The 15,472-nt window shown below is 38.9% G+C and overlaps 2 pseudogenes across 1 annotated transcript; one reads left to right on the top strand and one right to left on the bottom strand.

Moving 5' to 3' along the window:
* The first annotated feature begins 692 nt into the window (after nt 1–692).
* LOC116295429 (uncharacterized) lies at nt 693–2,131 on the top strand (annotated as a pseudogene).
* Nucleotides 2,132–9,057: 6,926 nt separating this feature from the next.
* On the bottom strand, nt 9,058–14,488 carry LOC116288761 (uncharacterized; annotated as a pseudogene). Its single transcript, XR_016119296.1, has 4 exons — nt 14,369–14,488; nt 12,224–12,700; nt 11,296–11,505; nt 9,058–10,103 (listed from the first exon to the last, which is right to left on the bottom strand). The product of XR_016119296.1 is annotated as an uncharacterized LOC116288761 (transcript).
* Nucleotides 14,489–15,472: the final 984 nt, after the last annotated feature.

Here is a 15,472-nt window from a genome sequence, read left to right as displayed (position 1 = left end):
TTCGTAAACCGAGTGTTCATTTTGTGATTATTGACAAAAAACAAAATTTGAATTTTGCTACAAATTAGGGGTAGCATTTGGGGGTGTTGGGCCGAGTTTCAAAAAATAGAATCAAATATGTCCCAAATATGATGAATGATGTTTTAAAAAAAGTATTTTATGCTTATTTGTTTTTCCATGCGCATACAATATCCGGTGGCGGGTATTTTAGAGCCACAAAATGGTTGATCGCACGCGAGTATATACACAGAGGGTGGCAGACTTTGCGAATCTTACTTAATCTTAATCTTACTTCTCATTCCTGCTATTCAATTTTCGAAATTGACTATTAACAAACATTACGAGTACGAATGATACGTTTATGGCTGTCCTTCTTCATCCATGACCTAGTCTCCCTCGCATCCTCACGCGTGACGACCGACACTAAAAACGGATGCGAGGGAGACTATCCATGACCTGGTTCCCGCTAAAAACCGATATATATATGGAACTTAAGGTGAATTTGATTAACCATATTAACTCTGGACGGTTGAATATTACTGACTTAAGGAGTATCGCGCGGTCGCGTTATTGTTGGTATAGTACAAACAGAGTCAAGTACGGAATGGCCGTTAAAAAAGTAACGCTCATAGACTATTCAAACCGTTTGACCTTTGGAATGAAAACGTGTAGAAGGAAGGAACGAAGGAACACGGACACAAGATAAGTCAAACAAGTATAACGTTAATTTAATTCAAATAATCGAAAGGAAAAAAACCTATAGAAATCCAACCACATTCGGTGTCCTAGTGCCCTTGCACTGACACTGGTCATGTGGGTCATGAACAAACACGTGCACAGAAAACCTTCGAACTGATCGGGCATTCAACGAGTTCTTCGTACATAAAATCCTTGCTTTCGGAGCTTAATCATGTCTTCCACCTTGGATATTTTGGGTGCTGGATTCTCATCAATTCTAGGAGTGGATCTAGACAATTACAATATCAAGGATCTCGGTAAGCCAAGAGAGATATCAATTTACGATCTCTTCAAGCAAACCTATGTTATGAGGCCGATGAAGGGTCGACTACAACTACGACTGCGAAGATCAGTTGGTTGTTTCGACACTTACAAGGAAAGAGCTCATGATTCCTTTCGTATCATCCTCGTGTACCATAGAACAAGTTAAAACAATGATCAGTGAAAAGGAAGGTATTCCTATAGATCAGCAGAGACTGATTTACAGCGGCGAACAACTTATGGATGGCAACACACTCAAATACTATGGCATTCGCCCAGGAGCGACGCTCCATCTGGTTCTACGGCTACGTGGTGGTGGATTCACCTCATACAAGCTATGTGCAGATGAACTAGACCCCGAATTTGACTTCGACTTCTCAAATATGAATGATGATGGCAAGACGTATGCGAGAGGAGGATTTGAATACAAGCGCGGGCCTTATGGTTGGAAAAGAATCGCCATCAAAGTGATTGGAAGGTATGAATCCGACGACTGGCTTGGTCCAAATGGAATCCGTACTTGTGAAGCGCCGAATGAGTGGCCTGTATCATACCATGGGACGAATTTCGCGAATTCGAATTCGATTTTAGAAAATGGGTTCAAAGCTGGCGACAGAGCTCTCTATGGAAAGGGGATTTACTCCAGTCCAAGTCTAGAAATGGTGGAGAGATGTTATGCTCAAGAGTTCACTCAGCAAGGGAAGAAGTACAAGATTGTGTTCCAGAATCGTGTTAATCCTGATCAGCTGCATGGCAATTTGAAGGTGATTCCAGCGTCAGTAACAGGAGTGGGTGCAGATTACTGGGTGGCGCCAAAGCACGACACCAGGAGGGGTGTGATTGATGTGCGTCCCTATAGGAATCCTTATCAAGGAGGTGATCTCGGAAAGCGCGCAATGCATGATTTTCTGATTGAAACATTGCCGTGAAGGACGCCATTTCGTTTTGAGTTGGATTTGAAGAGTACAAAGAAGTCATAGCTGCACATTTGAAGTTTGTAGTAATGTTTCAAGTTATGTGCAAGAAACATTTTACTAGAATGAAAGCTTATTTTAAGTAAGTGTTTATCCGTTTTTTGTAATTCGTATAGCCGCCAACAAAGTTAACCTTACGAAGTTTTTTCTTTCGAAAATGATTGGAGACTTGATAGAGTGCACGCACTAAAACCGTGAGTAGTTATGACCCCCCATCCAGCACCTTTTGTTAGGGAGGGGAGGGGTGGTCAACTGAAATACGACAAATTCCTGACTACCCCTTAAGAATGTAGGGGGAGGGGTGGTCTAAATTCTTGAATACCCTTGGAGAATGTGAGGGGAGGGGTGGTCTAAATTCTTGAATACCCTTGGAGAATGTGAGGGGAGGGGTGGTCATGAAGATGAGCGAAATATTTTAGGGGATTAGTGAAATGGAATGTAGAACAGGGGTCAAAGTACGAATTCCAATCACCAAGGCGGGAATTTGAAATATGAAATATGAATACATATTTTTATGGAGAGAAAAGTTTAAAAGCCCGATCAAAATCAGCAGAATCACTTGCTCATCGCCTTCGTCGGAAAAACCCCACTTGCACTCAGCTATAATCCAGCCAGAGTACGGATAAGTTAACATGTCATCTGGAAAAGTAATACAAATAGGAGACCGTGGATACGCTATTTTTGTGAAGGATGTTCGAAGGGAGAAAAAAATATGTATCCGCAAACAGAAAAAAGATTTGTCGAGCGGGAAGACGGTTCTAACTAGCTCAGGAGTGTCTTTGACTTTAGACGAATGGACATCACTCAAATCGGCAATTGAAACAGTGGATACGGAGTTAGTGAACAATGAGGCAACTACTGCATCCAGTCAGTCCGAAACCACCGATCTTCATCAGGAGCCAACCGCGTTCTCTGGATCCATTCAAACCCTTCCGGATGATGGCAGTGCGCAAAATTACGAGGCACAAGGAAAAGATTATTTACCAAGAATTTTCACCACTTCTGAACTGGACACTATTTTTAATGCGCTTGGTCCGGAAATGGGACTGACAACAAGGGAACAGCAAAGTGGATTAGCTACTGGACAGCAGCAAGTACCCAGTTGGGAATCTCGAATGTACTATTATCCGCCGTCATAGAAAATAATTATACCAAAGACATATTGTTTTGGATTTGCTGTAGCATTTATTGAAAAGTGAAATAAAATATTTTGTTTCTTACAAATGAAGTTGGTGTCATAATTAATGTACATGTTTGATATGATTTCGAGCTCTAACATTGCAGTGTTGACAGGCACCATCAGTTTTACCTGTCAACTAGTATGTACGTTTCTATTCACTGGCAATGAGGTCAACTAGATTTAGGCTTTCAGGCCAGGTACAGGAGCAATTCCAGTAATTACCACCACAATACGGGCATGTCGTAAAATATTCAGGGCAAATAAAGCAGTTTGGTATTTCCACTGTGTGAGAGCAGTCAGAGTACTTTTTTCCACAGCGATCGTGCACCAAAAGAACTTCGACGATATGGCCACAACTTAGAGTGCGAAATCCTTTGGACGTATTCATTGATTATGTAAGGTGCTTTAACAGATACGTGTTCGGTTAGCTTCTGACTAAAACCAGAATCAGGATACTTTTCCTCCTCTCTGTCCAAAATACAGTAACAATCGAGCCCATGACCTTCTGATCTGGAGTCAGACGTGATAACCATTACACCACAAGATCCTCTGTGATTTTGTATAGTCAAGATTGTTTAATATACTCCTGTAAGCATGCCGAACGAAGTACTTTTATTGTTCATGGGATTATGAGATTGGTTATTGAATATCATTGCTTAGTTACTGTCTAACATACATTTACTCTACCTTGAATCTTCAATCGAAAGATGAAATGCAGCTCTAAGCAACAGTCAAAACTAAACCGATCTCTATTCCATCCAGCTTATTGTAGATAAGATTAAGCCGGTGAAAGTGACGACACCTTCTTGTACTCCATAGAATAACAAGCTAATCTCGTACACATTACACAAACCATGGCTTTCTTTGGCTTTCTTTTATTTTTATTTTTGTCATGACTGGGATGTGTCATGCGTATTTACTATTGAATTCAACTGAACAAACAACCAGCCTTTTTGGCACAAATTATTAGTTTGTTCTCTCGTCCTAATTCATCGTTAACCATCCTTTTGATTTCCCATGACTTCTCTTCTTTTCGTCTTTGGTTTTTGTTTTGAAAAAGGTTGCACCCTGTTTTACTTTAGTGTCTGCAAGTCTCTGCACCCTGTATTGTCTTGGTTGCGAAAACTCATACTCTCTTCCTGGTACATGCGTCACGTTTTTGTCATTGTTATCATCAGTTTTGGCACTAATTGGATTCAAAACGAATTTTACTTTCGGTTGCAGTTTAGCCTCTTGTAGATACTTTCTCCGATGATCGCCATCCAGCAAATGAACATCCGACAGATGGTTCGCTAATCTCACGAGATATTTTGCACCACATCCTGCAATCGGGCAGTCTCGACAAACTCGTTTAACCATGTTTACAGTTCAGGAAGAGTTAAATAAAATGACTTTATTTTTCCTAATTTTGGTTTATATATGGCCTTCAGCCAGGCCAAAAAGGCCATACCCAGGCCAAAAGAGGCCATACCCAGGCCAATCTCGCAGAAAAGGACAAAAAGGCCATGGGCAACAGTGACGTAATTTTCGTAAGAATTGACTGATTGACACCTGAATCCAGATCAGAAGGTTGTTGCTTCAAATTATCCAAAACAAGAAAGACGAAAAAAAAAAAAAAAAAAAAAAAAAAAAAAAAAAAGCTTCGAGGTACACTGCGAGTATAGATTCTTTTCATGAGTCCTTAGGAGTATTTAATGTGAAGGAGCAGCCTGAGATCATAAGGAGCAGCAGGGAGCACATGAGGAGCAGTTAAGGAGCAGGTTGAGAGTAGTTCAGGGAGGACATAAATTGCGGCAAACTTTGAAAGGAAAATCATTTAGCATTAGATCCCTTAGAGGACACGTTACCCAAGCAGTGTAAGCAGTGTTATTATTGTGGCAAGACATTCTCCACAGGGTTCAATATAAAACGTCACTTGGACAATCAAATTTTCAAAATGAACGATATAGAGGAAAATGAATCAACATATGATGAAGAGACGTCAAGCGAAGAAGGTGAAGAAGACAGTGAAGTAGACACGAGTGAATCAGAGTCATATGATGGTCCTGATGATGACGATGATGAGCCTGAAGACGACTGCTGGTCAGTGTTGATCAAAGAAACTATGGACCGACACGAGATTGAATTAGAAACTCTGGAAAACCAGTACATGGAAAAAGGCGAATCGAAAGCAGCGGCTGAAGTGCTTGCGTACAACAAAATGATCTCTGCATTTCAAAACGAGCTGAGAAACGTACTGTTGGAAAAATTGGTATGGATCCGCGCGTTAAGAAGGGATGCGTATTATTGTAAAATAATGAGAACCCGACGAGATTTACTGGACACTGGTGATTACGACTGGATGGAAGCAACCCAGGTTGCTATTGATCAACGTAAATTTCTCTTGAACAATTTATTCACTACACAACATCTACAAATACAAACGGACGAATCAGAAGACATGGAATAAGAATCTGTAACAAGAAATATAATAATAGTTTGTTATTACGGATAAGACCCTAGTTGACAGGTAAAACTGATGGTGCCTGTCAACACTGCAATGTTAGAGCTCGAAATCATATCAAACATGTACATTAATTATGACACCAACTTCATTTGTAAGAAACAAAATATTTTATTTCACTTTTCAATAAATGCTACAGCAAATCCAAAACAATATGTCTTTGGTATAATTATTTTCTATGACGGCGGATAATAGTACATTCGAGATTCCCAACTGGGTACTTGCTGCTGTCCAGTAGCTAATCCACTTTGCTGTTCCCTTGTTGTCAGTCCCATTTCCGGACCAAGCGCATTAAAAATAGTGTCCAGTTCAGAAGTGGTGAAAATTCTTGGTAAATAATCTTTTCCTTGTGCCTCGTAATTTTGCGCACTGCCATCATCCGGAAGGGTTTGAATGGATCCAGAGAACGCGGTTGGCTCCTGATGAAGATCGGTGGTTTCGGACTGACTGGATGCAGTAGTTGCCTCATTGTTCACTAACTCCGTATCCACTGTTTCAATTGCCGATTTGAGTGATGTCCATTCGTCTAAAGTCAAAGACACTCCTGAGCTAGTTAGAACCGTCTTCCCGCTCGACAAATCTTTTTTCTGTTTGCGGATACATATTTTTTTCTCCCTTCGAACATCCTTCACAAAAATAGCGTATCCACGGTCTCCTATTTGTATTACTTTTCCAGATGACATGTTAACTTATCCGTACTCTGGCTGGATTATAGCTGAGTGCAAGTGGGGTTTTTCCGACGAAGGCGATGAGCAAGTGATTCTGCTGATTTTGATCGGGCTTTTAAACTTTTCTCTCCATAAAAATATGTATTCATATTTCATATTTCAAATTCCCGCCTTGGTGATTGGAATTCGTACTTTGACCCCTGTTCTACATTCCATTTCACTAATCCCCTAAAATATTTCGCTCATCTTCATGACCACCCCTCCCCTCACATTCTCCAAGGGTATTCAAGAATTTAGACCACCCCTCCCCTCACATTCTCCAAGGGTATTCAAGAATTTAGACCACCCCTCCCCTCACATTCTCCAAGGGTATTCAAGAATTTAGACCACCCCTCCCCCCTACATTCTTAAGGGGGTATTCAAGAATTTAGACCACCCCTCCCCCTACATTCTTAAAGTGCAAATGAACCCTTTGACAATACATTCAGTACTGGTTCTGCATAAAGTAAATAGTTGATTGGTAAAATATTTCTTGATTTGAGTGATGCGTCTTTAAGTTATTAAGGTTTATACTTCCAATATGTTAATGATGATGACGTCAGGTAAGGTATTTGAGTGTTTTTGTTGTAACTAATAATACTAAATGCTGGCCATTTTGAAAATAAAAATTGTAAATAGCTTTCATGTAAACCATGAGTAAAATAATGATGCTTCTTAAATACTGTATCTATGAACCAGTTCGATTTTGTATATTTGATTAAGCCTTAATAGACGTCACACTCATTAGCATATTGGAAGTATAAACCTTCATAACTTAGAAACGCATCACTCAAATCAAGAAATATTTTACCATTCAACTATTTACTTTATGTAGAATCAGTACTGAAAGTATTGCCGAAGGGTTCATATGCACTTTAAGGGGGTATTCAAGAATTTAGACCACCCCTCCCCCTACATTCTTAAGGGGTAGTCAGGAATTTGTCGTATTTCAGTTGACCACCCCTCCCCTCCCTAACAAAAGGTGCTGGATGGGGGGTCATAACTACTACCGTGAACATTAAATAGCACTAATTAGTACTATTTCATACAGAATCCTTTGTTTTCTATTGTTTAATTATCACTATTTAGTGCTAAAAATTAGTATTTGTTTCACGGATTTAGTGTGAGCACTCTAATATGCTCAAATTGCTATTTAGTATTAACGTGTATGTACGCATATTAATATTTTTAATAACCTTTTTTGATTTAAAAATATGTTGCATTTACGTGCTATTCTTATGTGTTATGCTATTCAGAAGGACATTTTTAAAATTTGCTCTTGACATGGAAAGCATGGCAGAGAAAAAAGTTGTAGAACTTCATTAAATGTAAGAAAATTCAATCTACTATAGATGCATTTTTTCACACGATCTTCATAATAGTTTTGATTTCATGTCAATTCTGTAAATATCTTTTTTGAATACTGCACAAAAACTGTTTTTTCATGGTTATTGCAAAAACTCCAGTATACTGGACCCCCACTAAACCGGAAATGTTTATAGGTCCCAGCACTGTCCGGTATAGAGGGGTTTTACTGTATGTATTTCTTGCTTGTTTTTATTCAAGTATTACAGGATTAAATCTAGAGAAACGGTAAGCTTTATCATTGAAAGGATTTGGTTTTTTAGAAATATGAGTCTGCCATTTTTCAAAACATGTGCTCTTATAATTCGGTGTCAATAATACTTGAACCTTAGCAAATTAATATATGTAATAGGACTCCATGCTGTCCAATTAAGAAATAATTGGACGAGGAAAATTCTGAGGACTGACAAAATTGGATGAGGCCGTAGGCCGAGTCCAATTTGGTAGTCAGAGGAATTTTTCGAGTCTAATTATTTCTTGATTGGGGAGCATGAAATCCCATTACCTATTGATTATATAGCTGCCTAATTAATCCCATATCAACAAGACCTGTCCAATTAAGAAAATAATTGGACAGTTACCTATATGGGATTAATGAGAAGCTGTATAATTATCTCTTTAACAAGCCTGGGTTACTTAAAATCGTTTTCTGCTTTAACGTTTATTGAAAATAAACGCTTTGTTTCGTGGAATTCGAGTAATAAATTTTGAAATTCCTCGAATGTAGATGCGCAGTACGTGTGCGCGTGGACAATAGTAGGCACCGTCCTTAAGCAAACAAGATGTAGAGGAAGAGTGATTACCTAGACATTTTCTTACTATCTCTAATTACTGTAATGTTTTTCATTTTATTATGTGATGTTCTGCCCCCCGGTGCCATCGGTGCTCTCCGTCAGACCCTTCTCTGGGCACGTAGGGGAGGGGTGGTCTATGTCATGTCTATGATTGAAGAAATAGAAAAAGCGCGCACAGGGATTCGCAGAACACGAGAGAAGTGTTAGGAGAAGCAAGGAGAAGGTAGCGGAGTGCTTCTCAAACTTCTCGAGTGTTCTGCCAATCCCCAAGGCTTTATAATTGTACACAGCAAAGCAAACAAGTTTTTTATTTCCTTGACAAATAACTTAACCGTTATTTTGGATATGAATGACAAAACTGAAAGTGCGCTTGCGTGCTGTGTACTCTACTTAGAACCAATTAGAACGCGAGATTTATAGCAGTTATTTTATCAATTTAGATAGAAATAGAAACGATAGAAACACCCACAAAAAACTAAAACTAGGTCGCTAAGAATAAGAACGGTATTTAGTTTGACATATTTTATTGTTATTGTTTAATTACTGTATAATAAGAGCTATGAAGCACTGTTCCGTGGTATGCCTCATCATCAAGACGTAAAAGAGACGTAAAAGGAGGGGGAGCGGAGCCCTCAACGTTTCTTTATTTAGAATAAAATATTTCACTTCAGATGGAAAGGTAGCACTCCCAGTAGAGGTTCCTAACAGGGGGTGGGAGGGGACATCCTCGGTAACCCAGGGGTAAAGCTCTGTTGCTCGTTTCTCCCTCACAGAAAATGTTTTCTGGGAGCGAGAAATGATCCGCAGAATTTTATCCCTGGGTTACCGAGGATGGAGAGAGGTACCAATCCCATTTTCCACCCAAACGTTTTTTACAAATCCCTGTTTCCAGTATTTAAACCCCAAACGTTTTTCTTTACAAACATATTCAGATTCCATTTCCCCCCCACCTAAATCCCATAATTTTACCTCTTTTACCTCTATAGAAGGACACTGATCCAATGGCGGATCCAGGGGGGGGCAAAAGCCCCCTTCAGCAGAAAAAAACGATGCTTTTTTATATTGTTTTCCGTTGTGTTGACGGAAGAAACTCAATTAGCCCCCCCTTCCCTTAAAATTTGGCTGGATCCGACCCTTGGACTCCCAACTAACAAATCCTTGAGTATCATATTAATCAGAAGTCAAGAAGCTCAGTATTATACGTTTTCCTGTGAAGCTTAATCGAGCGTGCATCACTGCCAGGTTGTCCACGACCGCCACGTCACCCGTCCTCCACTGAAAACCTACAGTGCATTGCCAGTTGGTTGCCCGGATGTGCTGAATTACTTCCGGTTCAATCTCAGTCCCATCTCCATACGTAGCATGTGCTGGGTAAAGTGAGTCGTTTTCTAACGTTATTCCATCGAACATTGGTGAAGCCTTGAAGTACGAACTGTGGTGCGAGTCTGGCTGCGTAAACCATACTTTCTTCCCTGTTTGAGGATGGTAGACGAACGGAGGTAGACTGTACCAATACAACAAGCTACCATCTGTTTGCCATTTGTAGGAAAAACCAGCTTTTTCCAGGAACTTTTCTACTTCCTGTGAAAGATATGTTCAGAATGGACGACTTATTACAATAACAGGTCACGTACCCCTACCCCCTTAAAAAGATTAATTGTGTCAAAATGAACAACAGAAATGAAACTATGATAAAAGGTTAAATTTTTGCACCCTTGAAAAGATGAAAAAACTTATTGACGTTTCGGACGCTAGTCCTTTGTCGGAGTAAAAGAGAAAGAGGTGGTAGAAAGGAGTGTTTATATACTGAGAACAAGACAAAAGAAACCAATGAGAAACCAGCTCATATTAACAAATGAAAAGGGAGAAAATTGCATTGTGTTAAAATAGAATGGAATGTTCCATAAGGATTTGTATGGGAAAATGCTCTGGACGGCAGGAGCTTGACAGGCATGCAACGCTTTTTATTATATCATATATTATCTTATATTACCTGAACACTTCAATAAGGTTTGTAAGCCTTTTGTTCGTCCAATCAAATTTTTTTTTTTACAATAATGGCGTGTATTTCTGTGTGCGCTAAATGTTTAAGCAAAGACATTTCAAATGTAGATTGATTAGGATAAGTTTCTCTTTTGAGTCTTCACAGTGCAAAAACATTAATATATATTTTTTATTGTTTCTTTTGTTTGTATTGTCTGTTATACACGACAATAATGGTAAGAAGAACAAGTTAAGTTTAATACAAAGCATCAATTTTTTTCCCCTCAATAGATGCATATATTAAATAAAAAGTATCATAGTATAAAGGAAAGAACATACGATAAAGAAAACATTTCAAAAAACACTCAAATTTCATGTAAATAGTAGAGGAGGAGGTCGGTTAAAAAAAGAAAAGAAAAACTAGCTACAGCAATAGCAAAAAAATATTAAAAATATTAATAAATGCATGTTATTGTAAATAAAAAAACATTTAAACAACGTAAGAGGAGGAGGTCGGTTAAAAAAACAAAACAAAAAAACGTATATAAGGAATAAGAAATATAAGGAAAAAATAGAAAATGTTTTGTATAGCTTTTTGTATATTGTAAATTGTAAATTGTCACGTCTTTGTGTTAATAAAGTATTTATTAAAAAGAAAAAAGAAAAAAAATCACATTTCACGAGAGAAAAATAGCCAATCAACATTCTAAAAAACACCACGGTAGCAAGGCACGCATATTACACCGAGCTTTTCACAGTCATGCACAAACTGCTCTAGCTTCAAGTTTACCTTGGTGTCGTTTGTATAGAAAGAGGACTGCCAAGAGACATATTGAGTGTTCTTGCTACTGCTTGGTAGGTAACGACTGTAGCGAACTTGTTTTTCCTCCAGCTTCTGTACAACTTTTGGATCTAGTTTAGCAAATACTTCAGAGTTTCTTGTGATTGTCGTCAACCCGCCACAGTCTTCTGCAGGTTCTTGGTCACAATAAAATACCACCTAAAAAAGGAAGATAAATGGTTGGTGTGAATCAAGGGTGGCATAGCTGAAGTGCATTCACTCCTTTCGTCTCTTAGTCTCAGGGGAGAAAGCGTTGCGTGACGACACTGACAGCGACTGTGGGGGAGACTATTCGTCTCTGGGATCTGGGTTCGATCGGATTCCTGGACTCGTAGAGTTTGTTAGCTGTTTGTTGGGCCTCTCCCTTGTTTCAAGGGGTTTTTCTTCGGTTTCTCCGGTTTTCCTCCCTCTGCAAAACCTTACAAGCTTCCTATTAAATCAATTTTGAGTTTGCCGTTTGCCGACTTTGATCAACCCAGTATGCTGACTTTGGTCAACCCACTATTATCATACATATTTGATGGCAAAATTCATGGTATAAAACGTGGATAAAGGTTTTCTTGCATGTAGCATGTTGTATGTCGTTTAACAGGCTTGATAGGTATTATATTTACATGTAAATAATGTGAGCACGAAAGAAAATATATCAAAAAAACATTTGCAGAAAAAAATTGGATTCAGATTACCCATAGTTCAGTTCTTGCTTCATGCAACAAAACCCTTACCAACCTTTTTTTGAAATTTGAATTTTTCAATGTTTGGATTTCTCATATACATATGGCTTCTTTTTGTTATTAATATAAACCAATAAAAATGCCACTTCTTCACAAATCATCTTAAAACGCCAATCATCTGACGAGATCAGTTCTGCACTTACTTTTTTAGGATGAACTGTGGAGCATGCTATCTCGTTGTGTGGTTCAATAGTGAATTCTTTAGGATCAAGTGTCGAGATGTAAATGGTAGCTTTCTCATCGAACAATGGCCTGTTACCTGTCCCACCGCTATAATCCATTGGGGTATACCCCAAATTTCTGGTGAAAGTCGAAAAATCTTTCCCTTCACACAACGGAAGACCTCGAAACAAGACCACTCCATATTCCAGCAGTTTTTTTCATTGAGTAAATTTCGGCAGTGCCCCGCCCATTCTGCTACAGTGAATCTATCAGCTTGTTGGGCTTTCAAAGCAAAGGGTAGGCCGTCTCGAGCATTTGCAACAAACGCTGGAAACCCGTCACCGTCAGAACCTGGGAGATATTTTCTACCAGCTATGGGATGCTTGTGCGTTGGAGCGAGTTCAGATGGTTTGATACTCTTGAACAACCCATCATTATAGGTAACAAGTTTCCTTGAGCTGCAAAAAATGAAGATATTCCTATTTATCTGAAATAAATAGTAATGTATGATAAATAATCATAATTTGTATTCTCTGTTGTGTTTTAGTCTAGCTTTTTTACACAAATGCCGTCTGCAATTTGTACCTCGCAACCTTTTATCTTAATTCAAACAGACAGGAAGCAAGATCAAACTGACGGTTTCCACGAGTGCAAGTTATATTTTTGTAGTTGTTTAGAAGAATCGATTACTTAGTCTTTTGAGTTCGATGGAGAATGAGTGTTGTACCGACTGTTGTACCTAGTGTTCATCGCGTGGTTTCAAGGATTCCTTTTGACTTTGGTTTATTCGTTTATCTCTCTACGTCAGAACCAGATTTTGACTTTGGTTTAACATTGCTAATTTCCCTGCTAGCAGAGTCTCCTTCGTTGGCGATTATTGACCAAGAATATCGTCAACAAGGGAGACTCTGCTAGCAGGGATTGAATATTGCTATTTATTTGTATAGGAAATCACGCGATCTCGAGGTACGAGTGATGTTTTCAAAATTGGACGAGCCTTTAGGCGAGTCCAATTTGAGAACTTTCAAAACATCACGAGTATCTATAAATTCCGGAATAGACGAGAAGATCGTGCGATGTTTTGTTTATAATACACTCAACAAAATTGAGCAACTTATTGGGGACTCTACAGAGTACAGTTTGGAATTTAACTGTACTCCTCTATCTTATTAAAGTCTAATAAGAATCGAATAATTTTGTCGAGTGTATAATAAGACATAATAAAACGCTTTGTAAGATTAGGTTCAATATTTTCTCGTTCTCTTTTCTCATTTTTGTTTGGCGAATAGGCTACGCTTTCTGCCGGCACAAAAACAATAAAAACATTAGTAAATATTGATTGCAATCTATTGAATAACCGTCATTTCCGTCATTTAGCGTGGGATAGGGATGTACAAATTCTTAGTTTTCGTCTGGGGTAAGGTATATAAAATCAAAATTTTAGGTCTGGGATAGGGTCAGGGTTTTGAGGTCCTGGCGGCACACCCCTACCCAAGTTGGGGTGGTAGTACCCACCCCCCCCCCTACCCCCCCGGGACTCGTTACTCGTTACTGCGTTATTCGTTTTAGTAACACCCGTGACTGAGAATCGCAGTAAAGTTGTAGATTTGCATACCAACGCTTTCGTTTGTGCGGAACAAGTCTTATCTCCAAGGGAATACAAAAATATAATATACCATCCCTTGAGGCCGCGTAAACAATACTAACAGAGTAGTCTGCATGCATTCAATCTCTCGTTACAAGAAAGACCCCATTGTTATTAACCATCTTAAGAAAAGCCAAGCAGTTCGTGCAAGTTCGCTAAGCAAATTATAATAAAGTAACCTCTGAATCTAAGGGTGATTCGGGGAGTTCGTCCGAGCCCCGTATACCACAAACGAACCTATTTTAGATCATTTTGATCATATTAAAGACCCCAAAAGACAATGAACGAATCCCAGATATAAGATCACGCAATATATCCTCGAACGAAGCTAGGCAAGCCAATCATGTACCTTTATTTTTCTTTCCTCGTTACCTAAAATCCCATAACGAAGCGATCAAACATGCCAAAACTGATCTGACAATTTGCACTTATCTCAAATAAATATAATATATAATAAACCAGTCCACTGCAGTCTACTTACATCCCTCGATAAAGACAAGGAGGAGTCCTCGAGAAGAAGATACCAAGAATATAGGATGACGAACAAACCAATTGAAAACAAGATGGCATCGTTTATTTTTGAGCTGACGATGTTCACAGGGAGCCCACAGTAATATAGTCTCCCCCACAGCCGCTTTCAGTGTCGTCACGCAACGCTTTCTCCCCTGAGAGAAAACGTTGCGTGACGACACTGAAAGCGGCTGTAAAAATATATCCTGCGTTTAATTATTGTAATTTGCAATTAACGGTCACGTGTACTGGTGAGCAAATTTTTTTCTTTTGATTTTAAATTGGTGATTCTTTTTAGCTACTTGTAAAGAACTAAATGAAATGTGTTAATATAGCGAGTAGTCCTTGTAGCGAAATTCAATACTCATATATTTATTTTATATACATTTATTTACTTGACGATAAATTATTTTTTCCATTACTTTAGAGATCACTGGTAAAATTGATGTCGGCCTGTAATGATCACAATAAGAGAAGGATCCAGATTTGTGTATTGGCATAATTTTGGCCATTTTTCGGCCTACGGCCTCGTGCTTTCAAATGTTTTCTCGTGTTTGGAAACCCTAATGAAACACTCTCACTCGTTTTTGAAATATTATTTGATGATTCTGTCATCTTCCTTGGATGCATTTCGAAAAAAGCATGGCAAATTCGCCCGGTATCAATGTTAACCCAAATCAGATAGTCTGTCTGTAGTCATATTAGACCTCAGCCATGTGTGGAGTCTGCGGAAGCAAGAGAACGACCGTTCCGCTTCAGTACTACCAATGGGTAAGACACACAGTATCTTCAGCAGCTCACGTATTGCTTGCTATCAATCACGTGATTTTTTTGGAGTTGACTGGGGGGCAACTAGCGGATGCTAAGTCAAAACATATCAAAATAAGTCCTCAAACTATTGTATTTGACTATTTTCACGACATCAAACCAGGAAACAAGAGATCAAAACAACCTCCAGGATTCTACGAGCCATCATTATGGTTAGATTCATTTTACACGTTCCACCGCTTGATAACTGTTCATGGACTTGCGAATCTTTTACCGGTTACAGTCTCACCTCTTCTGAGCAATATCG

Source organism: Actinia tenebrosa, unplaced genomic scaffold, assembly GCF_029948245.1.
Source record: "Actinia tenebrosa isolate PJP-AT-01 unplaced genomic scaffold, QUT_ActTen_1.0 PGA_scaffold11__36_contigs__length_13525064, whole genome shotgun sequence".
Classification (NCBI taxonomy): domain Eukaryota; kingdom Metazoa; phylum Cnidaria; class Anthozoa; order Actiniaria; family Actiniidae; genus Actinia; species Actinia tenebrosa.
The sequence above is the reverse complement of the archived record's forward strand: the minus strand, read 5'-3'. Positions and strand labels throughout refer to the sequence as shown.